At 42.5% G+C, this 16,278-nt stretch overlaps 1 protein-coding gene across 6 annotated transcripts in view; it reads left to right on the top strand.

The window, feature by feature from the left end:
• rassf4a (Ras association domain family member 4a) overlaps positions 1-16,278 on the top strand; it is a 244,194-nt gene that overhangs the window by 172,053 nt on the left and 55,863 nt on the right. The gene's annotated exons all lie outside the window — the stretch shown is intronic.

Genomic DNA, 16,278 nt, shown 5'->3' on the forward strand with positions numbered 1-16,278 from the left:
GGTTTCATTAGAGAATCTGGAGCCCTTTCTATGGCCCGCTGCTCACAACATCTTTTCCAGCCCCTGCTGCAGCCAGAGCGCGCTTCCCTTTAAGCGATGCAAGCCGGCTTTAAGAATTGCAGGCTAACTTTAACTCGTGCTGACCTCGCACGACCCTGGGCTTCCCGCTGAGCATGGAACACCGAGCTGCGTGGCCTGCACACAACAATCATGGAGATGAGCAGGAAGCATGAAGTTTGCATGCAGCCCACATCACCTTGAAGGAACACATGTCGCGATCCCGGCCCCTGGTTGTGCACCTTATCCAATTTTTAGCCCTTTGTTTAGTCTGAAAGCCTGAGCCATTTTTTGGCCAACTGGATTAACCTGTTGATTCAGATTATTGGAGACCCATCTCTATTCTTTTTCTGTACTGCTTTGTACATCATCATATTTGTGGGTGAAAGTTAATGAGTGGAAGAGAACTGATACCAATTGTAACACTGGCAGTAACCCACTAAAATGTTAATGATTAGAAAGCAGCACTGAATTCTCCCCTCCCCAATTTACTTTCCCAAATGGTTAACGGATTTTTTTTAAGATAATTTATTTTGCAATCTTGTTTCTTGAAATTGGTTTCAAGGTTTCCTTGATGTCACTCAAACATCCTTCATTATTGCATTTACTTACCACATTACACAGAAAGGCTTACATGACAAGTAAAAATCAATGAGCTAATTGTTTCCTTACAGTATTTTTTTTTAAAAATGATTTGCACACAGAGCAACCAATGTCTGCAGACATATCTTTAAAAATGCAGTGAGGATAGATCACATGGTTTCTTGGAAATAGACCCTCCATTTGCAAACTGAAAGCAGATTGTTTAATTTCTATGATCTATTATTGGGTTATTAAGTCTGTTTATTAAGCTACCATAATATCATACACTGCCAGGATGGGTTTATTTGACTTTCCCTTTATTGTTTTGTCATTCATTAGACAATGTAGGAATTACAGTTGCAGATTGTTAATCCAAACCAGGTTCCCTGAACAAAAAATTCAGTCATAACCTTTCAGTTTGACATAGGTCCAGTAATGAAATGCCTCCAGATTATAGATTATATATAGATTATAGCCCCTCTCTAACAGGTATACCGTTTTGGATACTGTTGGGGGCGGGGGGTGGCCTATCAGGGGAAAACAACAGCAGTAGCCAGAGCAGTGGCACCACGGCTGGCTCTGTTGTTCAGCAGGGGGGGTCAAAGCACAGAAGAGCAATTGTCATAGGGGACTCTATATTCAGGGGCTCAGATAGGCGCTTCTGTGATTCGTGAAAGAGACACCAGGATGGTATATTGCCTCCCTGGTGCCAGGGTCCAGGATGTCCCTGATCAGGTACGGGTCATTCTGAAGGGGAAGGGAGAACAGCCAGAGGTCATGGTTCACATTGGTACTAACGACATAGGCAGGAAGAGTGACGAGGTCCTGCAGCGCGAGTTCAGGGAGTTAGGCAGAAAGTTAAAAAACAGGACCTCTAGGGTTGTAACCTCAGGATTACTCCCTGTGCCACGTGCCAGTGAGGCTAGAAATAGGAAGATAGTGCAGCTAAACACGTGGCTGAACAGATGGTGTAGGAAGGAGGGTTTTCGATATCTGGATCATTGGGGTCCCTTCCAGAGCAGGTGGGACCTGTACAAGAAGGACGGGTTTCATCTAAACTGGAGGGGCACCAATATCCTGGCTGCGAGGTTTGCTAGTGTCACTCGGGAGGGTTGAAACTAGTATAGCAGGGGGTGGGAACCAGAGCAATAGGTCAGCAGGTGAAATAAATGACTGAGAATTAGTGAATATGGCCAGTAGGACTGAGGAAGAGCAGGCAAGGAGAAATTACTGAACACAGTGGGACTGGGGGTCTGAAATGCATTTGTTTCAAAGCAAGAAGTATAACAGGCAAGGCAGATGAGCTTAGAGCTTGGATTAGTACTTGGGACTATGATGTTATTGCTATTACAGAGACTTGGTTGAAGGATGGACAGGATTGGCAGATAAACGTTCCAGGATTTAGATGCTTCAGGCAGGATAGAGAGGGATGTAGAAGAGGTGGGGAAGTTGCACTGCTGGTTAAGGAGAATATCACAGCTGTACGACAGGAGGACACCTCGGTGGGTTCATGCAGCGAGGCAATATGGGTAGAGCTCCGGAATAGGAAGGGTGCAGTCACAATGTTAGGGGTTTACTATAGGCCTCCCAATTGCCGGTGGGAGATTGAGGAACAGTTTTGTAGGCAGATTTTGGAAAGATGTAAAAGCAATAGGGTTGTTGTGATGGGTGATTTTAACTTTCCCTATATCGATTGGGAATCACTTAGCGCTAGGGGTTTGGATGGTGCAGAATTTGTAAGGTGCATCCAGGAGGGCTTCCTGAGACAATATGTAGATAGTACAACTAGGGAAGGGGCAATACTGGACCTGGTATTAGGGAATGAACCCGGCCAGGTGGTCGAAGTTTCAGTAGGGGAGCATTTCGGGAAAAGTGACCATAATTCAGTAAGTTTCAAGGTACTGGTGGATAAGGATAACAGGAGTCCTCGGGTTAATGTGCTTAATTGGGGAAAGGCTAATTATAACAATATTAGGCAGGAACTGAGGAATCTAGACTGGAGGCGGATGTTTGAGGGCAAATCAACAACTGACTTGTGGGGGGCTTTCAAATGTCAGTTGATAAGAATTCAGGACCAGCATGTTCCTGCTAGGATGAAGGATAAGTATGGCAAGTTTCAGGAACCTTGGATAACGAAGGATATTGTGAGATTAGTCAAAAAGAAAAGGGAAGCATTCGTAAGGGCTAGGAGGCTAGGAACAGATGAAGCCATGGAGAATATAAAGAAAGTAGGAAGAAACTTAAGCAAAGAGTCAGGAGGACTAAAAGGGGTCATGAAAAGTCATTGGCAACCAGGATTAAGGAAAATCCCAAGGCCTTTTATACATATGTAAAAAGCAAGAGGGTAGCCAGGGAAAGGGTAGGCCCACTCAGGGACAGAGGTGGGAATCTGTGTGTGGAGCCAGAAGAAATGGGGGAGATGCTAAATGAGTACTTCTCATCAGTATCCACCAAAGAGAAGGACTTAGCGGTCGATTTGTCTAGGGAAGAGTGTGTAGATGGCCTGGATCATGTTGAGATCAAAAAAGAGGTGTTAGGCGCCTTGAAGAATATTAAGGTGGCTAAGTCCCCAGGGCCAGATGGGATCTACCCCAGAGTACTGAGGGAGGCAAGGGAGGAGATTGCTGGGGCCTTGACAGAAATCTTTGTATCCTCACTGTCTACGGGTGAGGTCCCAGAGGACTGGAGAATGGCCAATGTTGTTCCATTGTTTAAGAAGGGTAGCAGGGATAATCCAGGAAACTACAGGCCAGTGATCCTTACGTCAGTGGTAGGGAAATTATTAGAGAAGATTCTTCGTGACAGGATTTACTACCATTTGGAAGCAAATGGGCGTATTAGTGAGAGGCAGCATGGTTTTGTGAAGGGGAGGTCGTGTCTTACTAACTTGATCGAGTTTTTCGAGGAAGTGACAAAGATGATCAACGATGGAAGGGCAATGGATGTTATCTACATGGATTTCAGTAAGGATTTTGACAAGGTCCCTCATGGCAGACTGGTACAGAAGGTAAAGTCGCACGGGATCAGAGGTGAGCTGGCAAGATGGATACAGAATTGGCTTGGTCATAGAAGACAGAGGGTAGCAGTGGAAGGGTGCTTTTCTGAATGGAGAGCTGTGACTAGTGGTGTTCAGCGGGGATCAGTGCTGGGACCTTTGCTGTTTGTAGTATACGTAAATGATTTGGAGGAAAATGTAACTGGGCTAACTGGTAAGTTTGCAGAGGAGGAGGAGTTGCAGATAGTGAAGAGGATTGTCAAAGGATACAACGGGATATAGATCGGTTGGAAACTTGGACGGAGAAATGGCAGATGGAGTTTAATCTGGACAAATGCGAGGTAATGCATTTTGGAAGGTCTAATACAGGTAGGAATTATACAGTAAATGGCAGAACCGTTAAGTGCATCAACGGGCAGAGGGATCTGGGTGTACAGGTCCACAGGTCACTGAAAGTGGCAACGCAGGTGGATAAGGTAGTCAGGAAGGTATATGGCCTGCTTGCCTTCATTGGCAGGGGTATTGAGTATAAAAGCTGGGAAGTCATGCTGTAGCTGTATAGAACCTTGGTTAGGCCACACTTGGAATATTGCGTGCAATTCTGATCGCCACATTACCAGAAGGATATGGAGGCATTGGAGAGGGTGCAGAGGAGTTTACCAGGATGCTGCCTGGTCTGGAGGTTATTAGCTATGAGGAGAAGTTGGAGAAACTTGGATTGTTCTCACTAGAGCGACAGAGATTGAGGGGCGACTTGATAGAAGTTTACAAAATTATTAGTGGCATGGACAGAGTAGATAGTCAGAAGCTTTTTCCCAAGGTGGAAGAGTCAATTACTAGGGGACATAGATTTAAGGTGAGAGGAGAAAACTATAGAGGAGATGTGCGGGGCAAGTTTTTTACGCAGAGGGTAGTGACTGTCTGGAATTCGCTGCCAAAGGAGGTGGTGGAAGCAGGTACGATAGTGGTGTTTAAGAGGCAGCTTGACAAATACATGAATAGGATGGGAATAGAGGGATATGGACCCCGGAAGTGCAAAATGTTTTAGTTTGACAGGCAATATGATCGGCGCAGGCTTGGAGGGCCGAAGGGCCTGTTCCTGTGCTGTACTTTTCTTTGTTCTTTCTTTGTTCTTTCTTGATATTTGCTTTCTAATAAACCCAACTATAAGGCAGGAGGTTAGATTGCTAGAGTCAGATTTTCACAGAGTCAGGATGACTCCGGAGCAATTTAAAAATGACGGTCGGGACCCGGTTCTGGGATTCCGCCACCGTTCCTGGAACCGGGAATTTTCACCAGCTTGGGACAAGAGTTTGGGTAGCAAGCACTGCACTCCCGGCCTTGCCAGCTCCATTGCGGGGATAGTCCTAGTCCCCCACAATTTTCGTGGAGTCAGGCCAGCTTCTCCATGACGAGTGGTTCGTGGCCCAGAAGAGTCGTGAACCATAGTCTGGATTTGGGGACCTTTTGAAAGGTAAGTTCAAAAGGCCTCACCAGTGCCCCCCAGTGACTCCCCATGGCTGTCATAGTGCCCATGTCAACTCAATGCCAACATGTGTCCTTTCCATGCCCTATGTATATAACCAATGAGCCATGTAATAACGAAGGCATGTGTGGAACTGCTGAAGAAGGAAAAACCATCCATTCAGAAATGTTCTTTAAGAAATAAAACTGCTGTTTCAACAACCCTACAAAAACATCAATGAGTCAAACTATTCAACTATCAATAACAACATCCTCAAAACTTCACCCCCCTTAATCTTGTCCAAATAAACAGTGAGACATTGACAAAAGAGATGGGTTTCCAGCTGTCCTTATTCTCCATGATTTGTTAATATCCCAGATCAATAAAAGCATTTGCTCAGCAGGGAATCTCTTTTGACAAAAGGGAAACTTGAAACAATTGTTAACTTTGCTTGATTGGCATTTTAAGCGGTTATAGTAAGTTGTCCTTTCTGTGATCTGTTTTGTCAGTCTCAATGTTTATTTGACCCTGGAATAATGAACAGTTTTGGCACAGGAGTCCTGGGCCCGATAGTTCTTTACCAGATCTGGTTAGACCAGATAATCATTAGCTAAGCAAGCTGTGTGCCAGATATGTCCGTGTACGTTGGATCTGAGGAAGAAAATATTGGGGCTATACCAGGGGAAATGACCAGGATGGGAGACAGCAAAGGTATCACTGGGGATGAGTGCATCAGAGATGGAGAGGAAGTGATCAGCATGAAGTAACATGGTGTCTGGAAGGGGCCACAACATTTTGGGAGTTTGACAGTGCAGTCATGAGTGAGTTAGGGAAGAATTATTTTTTCTAAGGGCAGGTGCAGAAGGGTTGGAAGAGGGTAGGGGAATGTGGTATGAGCGATATAAAGGAGTGGTAAACAATGGCATTGTTTGTTATCAAAGCCATGAGAGTAGAGAGCTGTACGAGATAGCAAGATCCAAGCGGTGGCTATAAATATAGGTCAGAAAATTTATATGGAGGAGAGATTTAATGAGGGTACTGAAATCTGAAGAGAAAGGGCAAAACAAGTTGAGATGGAGATTGAAATAATTGCGGATAAGGAATCGTTCAGTGTAGAGGCTGAGGAGAAAATGATGCTATCTTGGTGAGAAACTTGGGACATGGCTTGCGGGTGCTAGATAAGGAGGATTTTAAAGGAGAGGCAATACAGATGGAACAAAGGTGTGTAAATAAAATTTGGTAGAGCATAATATATAATACCTATATGTCTACTGAGGTGATTCTAAAGTTTTTAAGCAGATGTCTGGTTTTCAACATGATTCACTCCCTGGGAGGTCAACCAGTACGGTCACTCGTTATTGCCACATCCTTTGCCTGTAGCCACAAAGTCCTTCTCGGTTCACTAAAGGCTTCCGTGTTCATTCACAAAAGTAACAAATCTCTTGAAAAGCTGATGTTTTTTTATTGAGGAGAATGCTTCTGCTGGAGCCCAGACACCCAGATTTACTGATACTGCTTTGCAATTTTTGGGAAGTTAAGCTGGATTACGAAATTTGATATTGCAGACGTGCAACAATTTCATTCTAGGTCATATCCCAACAAAGGAAAGTGGAAGTGATTTAAGATGTTTCATCTTGCAAGAGAGATTAAAAAATTGCAAAAAAAAAACACTTGCCAGCTTACTTTTTTCTTTCTCTGAGATTGCTATTATTTTGTGGAGCCAACTGGAAGACTGTTACTTGTACCTTGGAGCTCATTCCTTTCCACAAGTGTCTAGCAACTTCCAAGAACAGGGGGTTTTCCTGAAAGCATGTGCATGTGTGTTCGTAATGACTAAGACAAAGTTATCCTGTTGACAAAGGCCTCATATCATCATGATTTTTTTTATAGCGTTTTGAGGTTGTCATAAAATAGTGTTACAGCATAAGCAATAGTAAAGGCTGAGTTGCTCAAATCCCAAAGGGAAACTTGAAACAATTGCCACAACTTGTTTTGCAATTTGTATAAATTTTGAGATGCGTGCCTTGAATTCAGCAAGTCTTATAGGTTTTTACAAAACTAGATTAAACATTTATTAATAAGAGAAATGATTTTAAGTACATATATGGATCTACAAATTACTACTTTGATACCTTCTAAATCCCAGAATCAATCTGACTCCCAGTTACACTTTCGTTAAGGCAACCGTAAGGCGTACGGATTTTAAAAGACCCAGGCAAAGTGAGACACAATACCCTGAACCAATCAAATTCAACATGAGTTTTCTTAACTTTAGCTCTTTGAAGACAGCAGCTTGAGGCATAGATGCTGAGGGCTTGACACACTTGTTAGATCTTAAAAATACCTACCCTTACACACAGCCTTCGCTCCTTGATGCATATTTTCCCCTTTGAATGCAAATTCCTATTGTTTGACTATGGCCAGATTATCGCCGTGGGCGTGCGGGTTCGGGCCTGACACGTACCGACACGTAAAATAATGCGTCCCGACATCATCACACGTCATTTCGATCTTTTGTTCAGCAGGCGCGGTCCGGAGGCGGCTGCGCGCCCGCCGAGCTGTCAACGGCCTATTAAGGCCATTAGAAAAAAATCATGTTTATTAACAACATTGCCCGTCCAACCTTAAGGTTGGCGGCAGGCAAAGAACCCAAACAGCCTTCGTGTTTTTCAGGAAACCTCATCCGCGGGTGGGATGAGCTTTGCTGAAGGTTTTATAAAATAATTTAATAAGTTTTGCTACACTCACAAACATGTCCCACTTCATGTGACATTGTCACATGAGGGGACATGTTTAAATAATTTTAAGCTTTATTTATAACAAGATTTTTTTTGTCAGCTTAATCTCCCTGCCTCAGGTCCGTGCCTCAGGGAGATGCGCGAAAGAGCGCAGGCCGAAACTCTCCCATTCCCCCCCCTGCCACCAGCACAGGTATTGCTGAGCACAACCAGCCATGCGTTTCACTGGGTGGGCCTTAATTGGCCCACCCACGTAAAATAGTGGTGCGCAGCCCACCCGACAAAGACTTCATCTTTCTGATAAAAAAAACCTCTCATAGTAGTGCTATGAGAGTTTTACCTGTAATCTTTGGGAAAAATAAACACGCTGTTTCTAACCTTTACCTGGCTCCGTTATACATTTCACTCCTCCTTTGAAAATAATCTAGTCTGATTTATTTACAAAAGCAAATGTCCTTTTACACCTTACATTCTAAACTTGCCCCATGTTTACCATGTTTAGATCAAAATCTCTAGACCAGCTGCCTTTAATCCAATTAAGTCTCTCACACACACACACAGAGACACATATAGACACAGATATCACTATTTTACAATAAATTCCAATAACAGTATGAGAATAGGAGTATCAGAATTATAATCAATGTTTAAAAATGCCGTGGCATGCTTTGTGATAGTGAATCTTTAATTGGTAGTTGGCTTCATACTCAGTGGGTCAACACAACAACCCGCGTGTTTTCTTGATTGAGTTGACACATCTCAGGAGATACCTAAATTGTTCTGAATCCCTGAGCTAGACAGGAGGAAAAAAAATGCGAGTGATGCGCTCTCTAGTCGTTAGCTAGTGATTCTTGCTAGAAGTACATGTGTGGATTGAAATGCCTGTGGGAAATTAAACATATTAGTTCATGCAAAGTCATGTTTTTTTTTCTATCTCAGAGTTCTGCTTGTAGCATAGAACTGAGGAAGGTGCTGAATACAAGCATCATGTGGGTTTTCTTTGAATATCTTCTGTTGGTGGCTCTATTTTTTGTCCTGTCAAGTATTAAAATTTGATCTCAGTTTGCCTCCCAATTGAATAGTGGGTCCAAAATAATCATAGATGTAGGTAAGCCAGACGATGCAGTTGAAAGGTTAGCAGCAAATCCCCACATGAGGATAACATTCAAGGCTTGTTTCCTAGATCCAGTTTGCATTCGGATTTTGTGAATTTTGTTTTTTAATTTTCTTCCCAAGGGAGATTATTAAGCTCATTATTACTGTAGCTCTACAGGGTGTCATTTATCCATTTAGAATTTTAAGAATTTTTTTGGCAGTTACTGTTAACTTACTGTCCAACCTTTGTGTAATGTTTTAACATGGTTATTTTACGGCCAGTGTAAGTTCATATGATTGAATCAGTAAGTATAGGCAGAATGACCAAATTTTTCTATTTGACCCCTAGACCCACAACAAATCAATGAGATATTGGCAAGGTAAATAGGCACTCAGTTTGTAGGGGGTGAAGCTCAACTTTGACAGTCATCTCAGATACTGAACCTGCGAAAGCTATCGAGTGATTACCCGAAACCATAATAGTCGGATATGATGATTTTCCATGAGACTGGACCCTTGCACCCTAAGAAAAATTCTACTGAAACAATTTAAATAAAACATGTGAACTTTATATATGAAATGTTTATTTTTCTTTTCATTTCTTCTAAAACACAAAGATATATTCCAACTTGGCCATCGCAGTTCATTCACTTGGTGGCCTTGCCTATACGAGCATCTTTCAGGTTAATGAGGATTGTGGTCTTGGTGATCTACCTGGCTTTCTGCTTCAGGTAAATGTAGCAATTATAGTTTTAACACACTTGCTTATAAATGCCTCATGTGGCATATTTCTTTCAGTTTAACATTGAGTTGAATGTGGACAGGAATGGACTAACAAGGTGCTCCTTCACAAAGAGATGTAAGCAGGGGAGTGAACTGGAGCAGAAGTTTGTATTCTCTACAAATCTGATTTGATCTGATGCTTTTTTGGCTCAGTTTTATTATGCCTGGCATGTAAAGCAGAGCATAACATTACAGGACTCCATGATTAGATTGAATGGTATCAATGATTGAATTAGATACTGTGAATAAATTTCTCTCTGTCAAAAATTACCATCTCAGCTATCAAGAGTTATCACATGTATATTTAGGAATATGGATGTGACACTTATGTGGACTGTTATCAGCCACTTAATATCTTGAATGATAAATTAAAATTGATTTTTGAATGGGAACAAAATGTGTAGCAGGAAAATTGCAAGCTTTAGCATGACTCACGAGAAGAAAAACAAACAGTAAAACTGCATATGTTTTAACGTTTTTGTTTAACCTTTTTGTTCCTGTGAGGAAGCACATGGCTTGAACAGGCTGTGTGCTGGTGTGGAGGAATAAAGGCTGTAAACCTCTGTTCACAGAGGTCTTGTGTCTCATTGGGTTGCTCAGGGTTCAAGTCCCCCTCCAGGACTTGTTGGCCACGGAAGGAGTGTTCATGACACAGTTCAAACGGGTTGATTAAAAATAGCCTGCTAATCCTTCCAATACTTCCCCACTATTCCCCTGCGGGGGGAAAATTGCATGCGAAGATACAAAACAAACAAACAATCTTCTGTTTGCTTAGAAATGTGTCTCGGTTCGTTTCAGTGCCTTGTATCATCAGAGTTTCATCTCTTCATTGCACTCAGGTGATTTTTGAAAGCAAGTCTTTTTTAATAACTCATCTATACACATATATACAGTAGAGGGTACAAGTATGGAACTGACTCCATCCAAGGCCTCAACACATCTCTGTAAATTTTGGACTGACCCTGGTTCCGGGTCATGTGCCTTCCTACATCACTGTGTGGGCACTACTGTACTGAGTCCCACATTAACCCTCTATGTACTAGACCTTACTGCTACCGTTACAAGCCCATCTGAGTCTCTTGAAACTGAGGCTTCCTTTATCACCTAGCAGTAACGTTCTGAGGAATAGCTGCTGCAGGCGGCACTGCTCGGGTAGCTGCATTAGCAGCTCCACCCTTCATCTTTTCAGCCTCATGTGCAGGACATCCAGGAGGCAGGCTAGAAGGGCTGCATGTCCTGCAAACCTGAAAGCAGCAGCATCCTTGTCCATTCCTGCCATACTGCTCATACTCGTTTTCTTTTGGCTCTGTGTGTATATTCATCTGCGGGATATACACCATTGTTCCTTCGTCGGTATGACCTCAAAATTCTGGATCTGCCTACCTAACACCATCATGAAAACATCATCACCAAAGGCCAATTGTTGCTGTCTCTAGTTAAATAGGGATGGGCAATAAATGTAGCTTTGCCAGTGTCACGCACATCCCAAGAACAAGTACTAAAACTAAATGAGGACAAAAATACTTTTCTGGTTAATTTACGCTGTTTTAAAAATGATCAAACACTAATGCAACTATACATTCGTAAGAAGTGTGCAAGACTGAAATAGTACAAATTGGTTTCACATGAGTATGCTTGTAGTAATTGTACTTTTGATAAATGTAGGACTACATTTTAAGAATAATCTTTAATCTTTAATCTTTAAGAATAATCCTGTGTTGCAAGATCACATGATCTGTGTGAACCAATGAGTTAGCAGTGCGGGGAACCTCGAGGAGAGAGTTCGTCCTTCATTATAGAGTTTGATGCACACATATAGGGCTGAATTTTGTCGTCGGCGGGCAGGGGGCGGGGCCCGCTCGCCGATGCGTAAAAAGACGCGGGATGATGTTGGGCGGAACCCCCAACGTCACCCCGCCCCATTTAAAGCTTCAGGAAGGCGGGGGCGCAGCAAAATCAGCTGCGGGCCCGCCAACCTGTCAATGGCCAATTGAGGCCATTGACAGGATAATTAAAACAAATAAAGGACCTGCCCATCCAACCTTAAGGTTGGTGGGCAGGCCAGGAGCCCCGGCAGGGAATAGAAAAAACATGAAACCTCATCCACCGGCGGGATGAGGTTTCATGTAGGGATTTTAAAAGTTTAATGAAGTTTTAGTGTAATTTATGAACATGTCCCATCTCATGTAACATTGTCACATGAGGGGGACATGTTAAGGATTTTTTTTTTCTATCTTTAACGTTTTTAAAACTGTCAGCGATCTCCCTGAGGCAGCACTTAGCCTCAGGGAGATGTGCCCTCTTTTGTGCACATGCGCGAAAGAGCACACTCTTGCTTTTGGGGAATCTCTCCCCTGCCCGCCCGCACAGGAAGCGCATAGTGCTTCCCGCCTTAATTGACCCGCCTACGTAAAATGGTGGCGGGGCCCCCTTCTCCATCGGGGATCGGCTCCCCGCCCGCCGGAGATTGGGTCAGGCCCGCCCATCCGGCAGGCAGAAAATTCTGCTCATAGATGCTGCTGCTGTATTGTAAATAAAGTTAAATGTGCCCACTAAGAAAAGTTTCCTGGAAAATCAACTCTATAACAAACTGGTGATGAGGATAAATCAGATTCGTTGCTGTGCCTTGCCCATTGATTGTGAGTATCTACGTTTGGTAAATAATAAAAGAAGATATACTGATCTGAAATGCCACAGTTTGGCAGAATTGATCCCTTTGAGCCAGCCACAGATAATTGGTCTCAATATATAGAATGTCTTGTGTTCTTCTTTAAAGCAAACAAAATCATGGGGGAGGAAAAGAGGAGAGTGATTCTCCTGAGTATTTGTGGGAGCAAAACCTACAGTTTAATTCGAAGCTTGACGGCCCCCAGTGCCCCAGATTCAAAGACTATCAGTGAATTAGTAGATCTCGTTAAGGGACATTTTCAACCCAAGCCCTCGGTCACAATGCAGAGATTCAGGTTCAATTCACAGAGTAGAGCCCCGGGAGCGACAATTGCTACCTACGTGGCGAAATTAAAACAACTAATGGAATATTGTGATTTCAGTGAAACCCTGAGTGACATGCTCAGGAATCGTTTAGTATGTGGTGTGCAGGAAGATGCTATTCAGCAAAGATTGCTGGCTGAAGTGAATCTTGATTTTAAGAATGCATTAGAGATAGCGCTGGTGATGGAAAGCACTGTAAAGTATTCACAAGTGATTCAAGGGGCGCAGAATGGCGGCGTTCTCCAAGTTGGGCGAAAAGTCAGCCGAAAGTGGTATGAAAAGCCAGGACTCCGCCGTGAAGCAGGAAACAGCCCCCGCTAACGGAAAAATGAGAGGAGACAGCTTAGCAACCAAATCGAAAACTAATTTTCATTGACGTGGAAACAATCATTCTTCTAGCGATTGCCAATTTAAAAGAGTGGAATGTTATTTTTGTCACAGAAGTGGACACATAATGAGACAGTGTAAAGTGAGATTTAAACAGGCCTCCAAACTCCAAACAAAGTCCAATGAAGTCTATAGTGTAGAAGAGCCAGAAACAACCAATTCTGACATTTATTCATTACTCAACATGAAAGTTGGGAAGACAGAGCCAACTATTGTCACAGTGCAAGTGAGCGGTAAACCATTAAAAATGGAAGTAGGTACAGGTGCTTCTACCACTGTAATAAGAGAACACACTTTCAAATATTTAAATAAAGATGATCAAAAATTAAATTTGGAACAAACATCTGCCAAGTTGAAAACCAGGTAAATCCAGGTAAAAGATATCACCAGAGTAACTGTTCATTACAGACACCAATTGGCACAGCTACTAGTGATAGTATTAGATGGTAGAGGACCAAGCCTTCTAAATCGAAATTGGTTGAGGGAAATTAACCTTGGTTGGTCAGTAAGATTTCAAAAGAAAGCTGGAAGAGTTCCTGAGTTGAAAAAGGAACAAGGCAAGGTATTTCAGAAAGAACCTGGAGAGTCCAAGGACCACAACAGGATGAAAAAGGAGTGTGTAAGCATTCAATAATTTGAAGAAATGAAGACTGTCTTAAACAACGACATGGAAGAACAACAGAAGAAACCCAAGGAGGCTCTATTGAATGTTCTATTGAATGACAGAATTCAAGATGAAGCTAGTGAGCTTTGCAAAGAAAAGGAAAACCTGTTGAAAGACCTTCACACGCTCAAGGATCCCTCCAATCAAAGTTTGTGCCACTGAAATATTACGAAGAGAAACAGGAAGAATTTAACGTCTCGCTGAACAAACTGAAGAACCAGTTGGCAGAGAAGATGCAGCAATGTTCAAGTTTCCAGGAGGAAGCCAACAGATACAAGAAGGAGACAGAAGAGCTGAAGAATCAGCTGAATGAAGCTAAAGAGGCTTTGAAAGGGAAAGTCGTAGAACTTTCCAAGATGTGTGTAGATAATGAAGTCATGGGTAGCCCAACTGCTGAACTAAGACAAGTTGAGATTTCACCTGAGAGAATTCTGGCCGACAGTGAAGTCAGAAAGAAGGCCGAGACTAAACTCTGTGGCAGAAAGAAGAAGACATAAAGGAAGAAGTTCCGAAAAGACAATAAAAGGTGGGAATGAAAAAATTAACAGGTGAATCGTTGGAAACTAAACTTGCCCATTTCCTATTTCACTACAGAATAACCCCCCACACTACAGTGCGAACAATTTATGAGGACAAAAATGGAGAAGCGACGTCTTCATACAGTATTACATATTAAATAAATATCTACTGAAGAACTTCAAACAGGAGCATGTTCAGAATGACTTCAGAGATGGCATTAATGGTGTATTTGTTATTTCTCGGAAGGAAATCAGCCTCCTCAAGGACTTCCGCCAACTTGTTTGCCCTAAAAGGGATGAAAGAATGCCCCTTGAAGATTAAATAGAATTGGTATCAAATCAAATGTGGGACCTGTTAGAAGGAGCTGATAAAATGGTGGCTGGTAGCACCGAAAGGCACTTGAAGGAGGAAATCAGCAAATTACTGAACTGTGCCTACTTTGATAGTATTCCAGTCCCTCACAATGGGTTGCTGGATAATGATGCTGAAGATAAAATCAAAGAGATACAAGATACTTCCAAGGCCTTATTTGGAAGTGATTCTGGATGCTGTAGAAAAATATGAAGAGGTAATTCATAACCTGGAATTTGCCAAGGAGCTGCAGAAAACCTTTGCTGCACTCAACCAAGAGCTGCTAGAAGCACAAAGGAAAACGCTATGACAGGAGCAACACCTGCGGAATTACTGATGAGGCACCGTCTTTGGACCAGACCAAGCCTGATTCTTCCCAGTTTGGAGGGGAAGATGGAGAAAAGTCAAGTGAGCCAAAAAGTGACTCGCGATTTGCATAGTCGTGAGTGACAATTTACTGTTGGAGAAGCAGTATATGTAAGGAATTTCAGTAGAGTACTGAAGTGGTTACCTGGCAAAGTAAGCTCTGTGACTGGACCATTGTCGTAGAAGTGAAGGGCCAGATCACCCTTAAGCACATGGATCATTTAAGAGAAAGGGAAACACCCCAACAAAATGATGTTCCACCTGTAACCATTGCTGAACCTGTGGTTCCTGTTGAAGTTGCTTAACCAAGGGCAGACATGCCCAGTGTCTCTGTCAAAATGAAAGACACTGAACTGCATATGCCTAATGAGGTACTGATGTTAATGCAGTTCCAGAGAATCTGGTTCCTGCAAAAGAAACAGACATTGTGGAGCTACGACATTCCACACGGATCAGGAAATCACCTGAAAGACTGAACTTGTAATTTCATGAACTGTGTAAATATTATAACATCATGAGATAAATATCCTTGTAAATGCAAAATGTACAGAAAAGTTAAAGGGGGAGGAATGTAGTAATTATAGTTTAGATAAATGTAGGACTGTAACTTTAAGAATAATCTTGTGTTATAAGATCAAATGATCTGTGTAAACCAATGAGCTAGCAGCATGGGGAACCTCTCGGGGAGGGTTCTTCTTTAGTTATAGAGTTTGATGCACACATGTAGTTGCTCCTACTGTCTTGTAAATAAAGTAAAATGAGTCCACTAAGAAAGGTTGCCTGGAAAATCAACTCTGTAGCAATGCTGTATTGGAAAAGTGGGCTGTTTTGGTTCAAAAATACTTCTCAGTGTCTTTGAATGTTTTCAGACAGGCATTGACAGTTTCTGAATGATTGACATCATATTCTTGCAACACCGTTGTCACAGGGTTTTTCTCAAATTTCTGGTTTTTCGTTTTCTCTCCCTCCCTTCCTAATGTCTAAATTATCTGGGAGGCACCCCAGCCTCCTTTATAGACCTCATTCTGTGCGACTGCTAAGAAATAAACAATTTACAAAGCGTAGGTGAGATCGTTTCCGGCTTTAAGGGTCACATTGCAGCCGCGGAACCTGTTGGTTAAGTTGGGCGTTCTCACATGTGCTACGATAAGAATCATAGAGTTTTTCTAGCTGAATGCATGGTTTGAAACTACTGCTGGAAAATCAGACACTACACTCTTGTTGAAAGTGAAAAGTAAACTTGCTTTTCATTTTTTAGATTATGTTTTGGATTAGTTCTGTGCTA

The sequence above is a fragment of the Cetorhinus maximus genome, chromosome 27, assembly GCF_964194155.1.
Source record: "Cetorhinus maximus chromosome 27, sCetMax3.hap1.1, whole genome shotgun sequence".
Taxonomy (NCBI): Eukaryota; Metazoa; Chordata; class Chondrichthyes; order Lamniformes; family Cetorhinidae; genus Cetorhinus; species Cetorhinus maximus.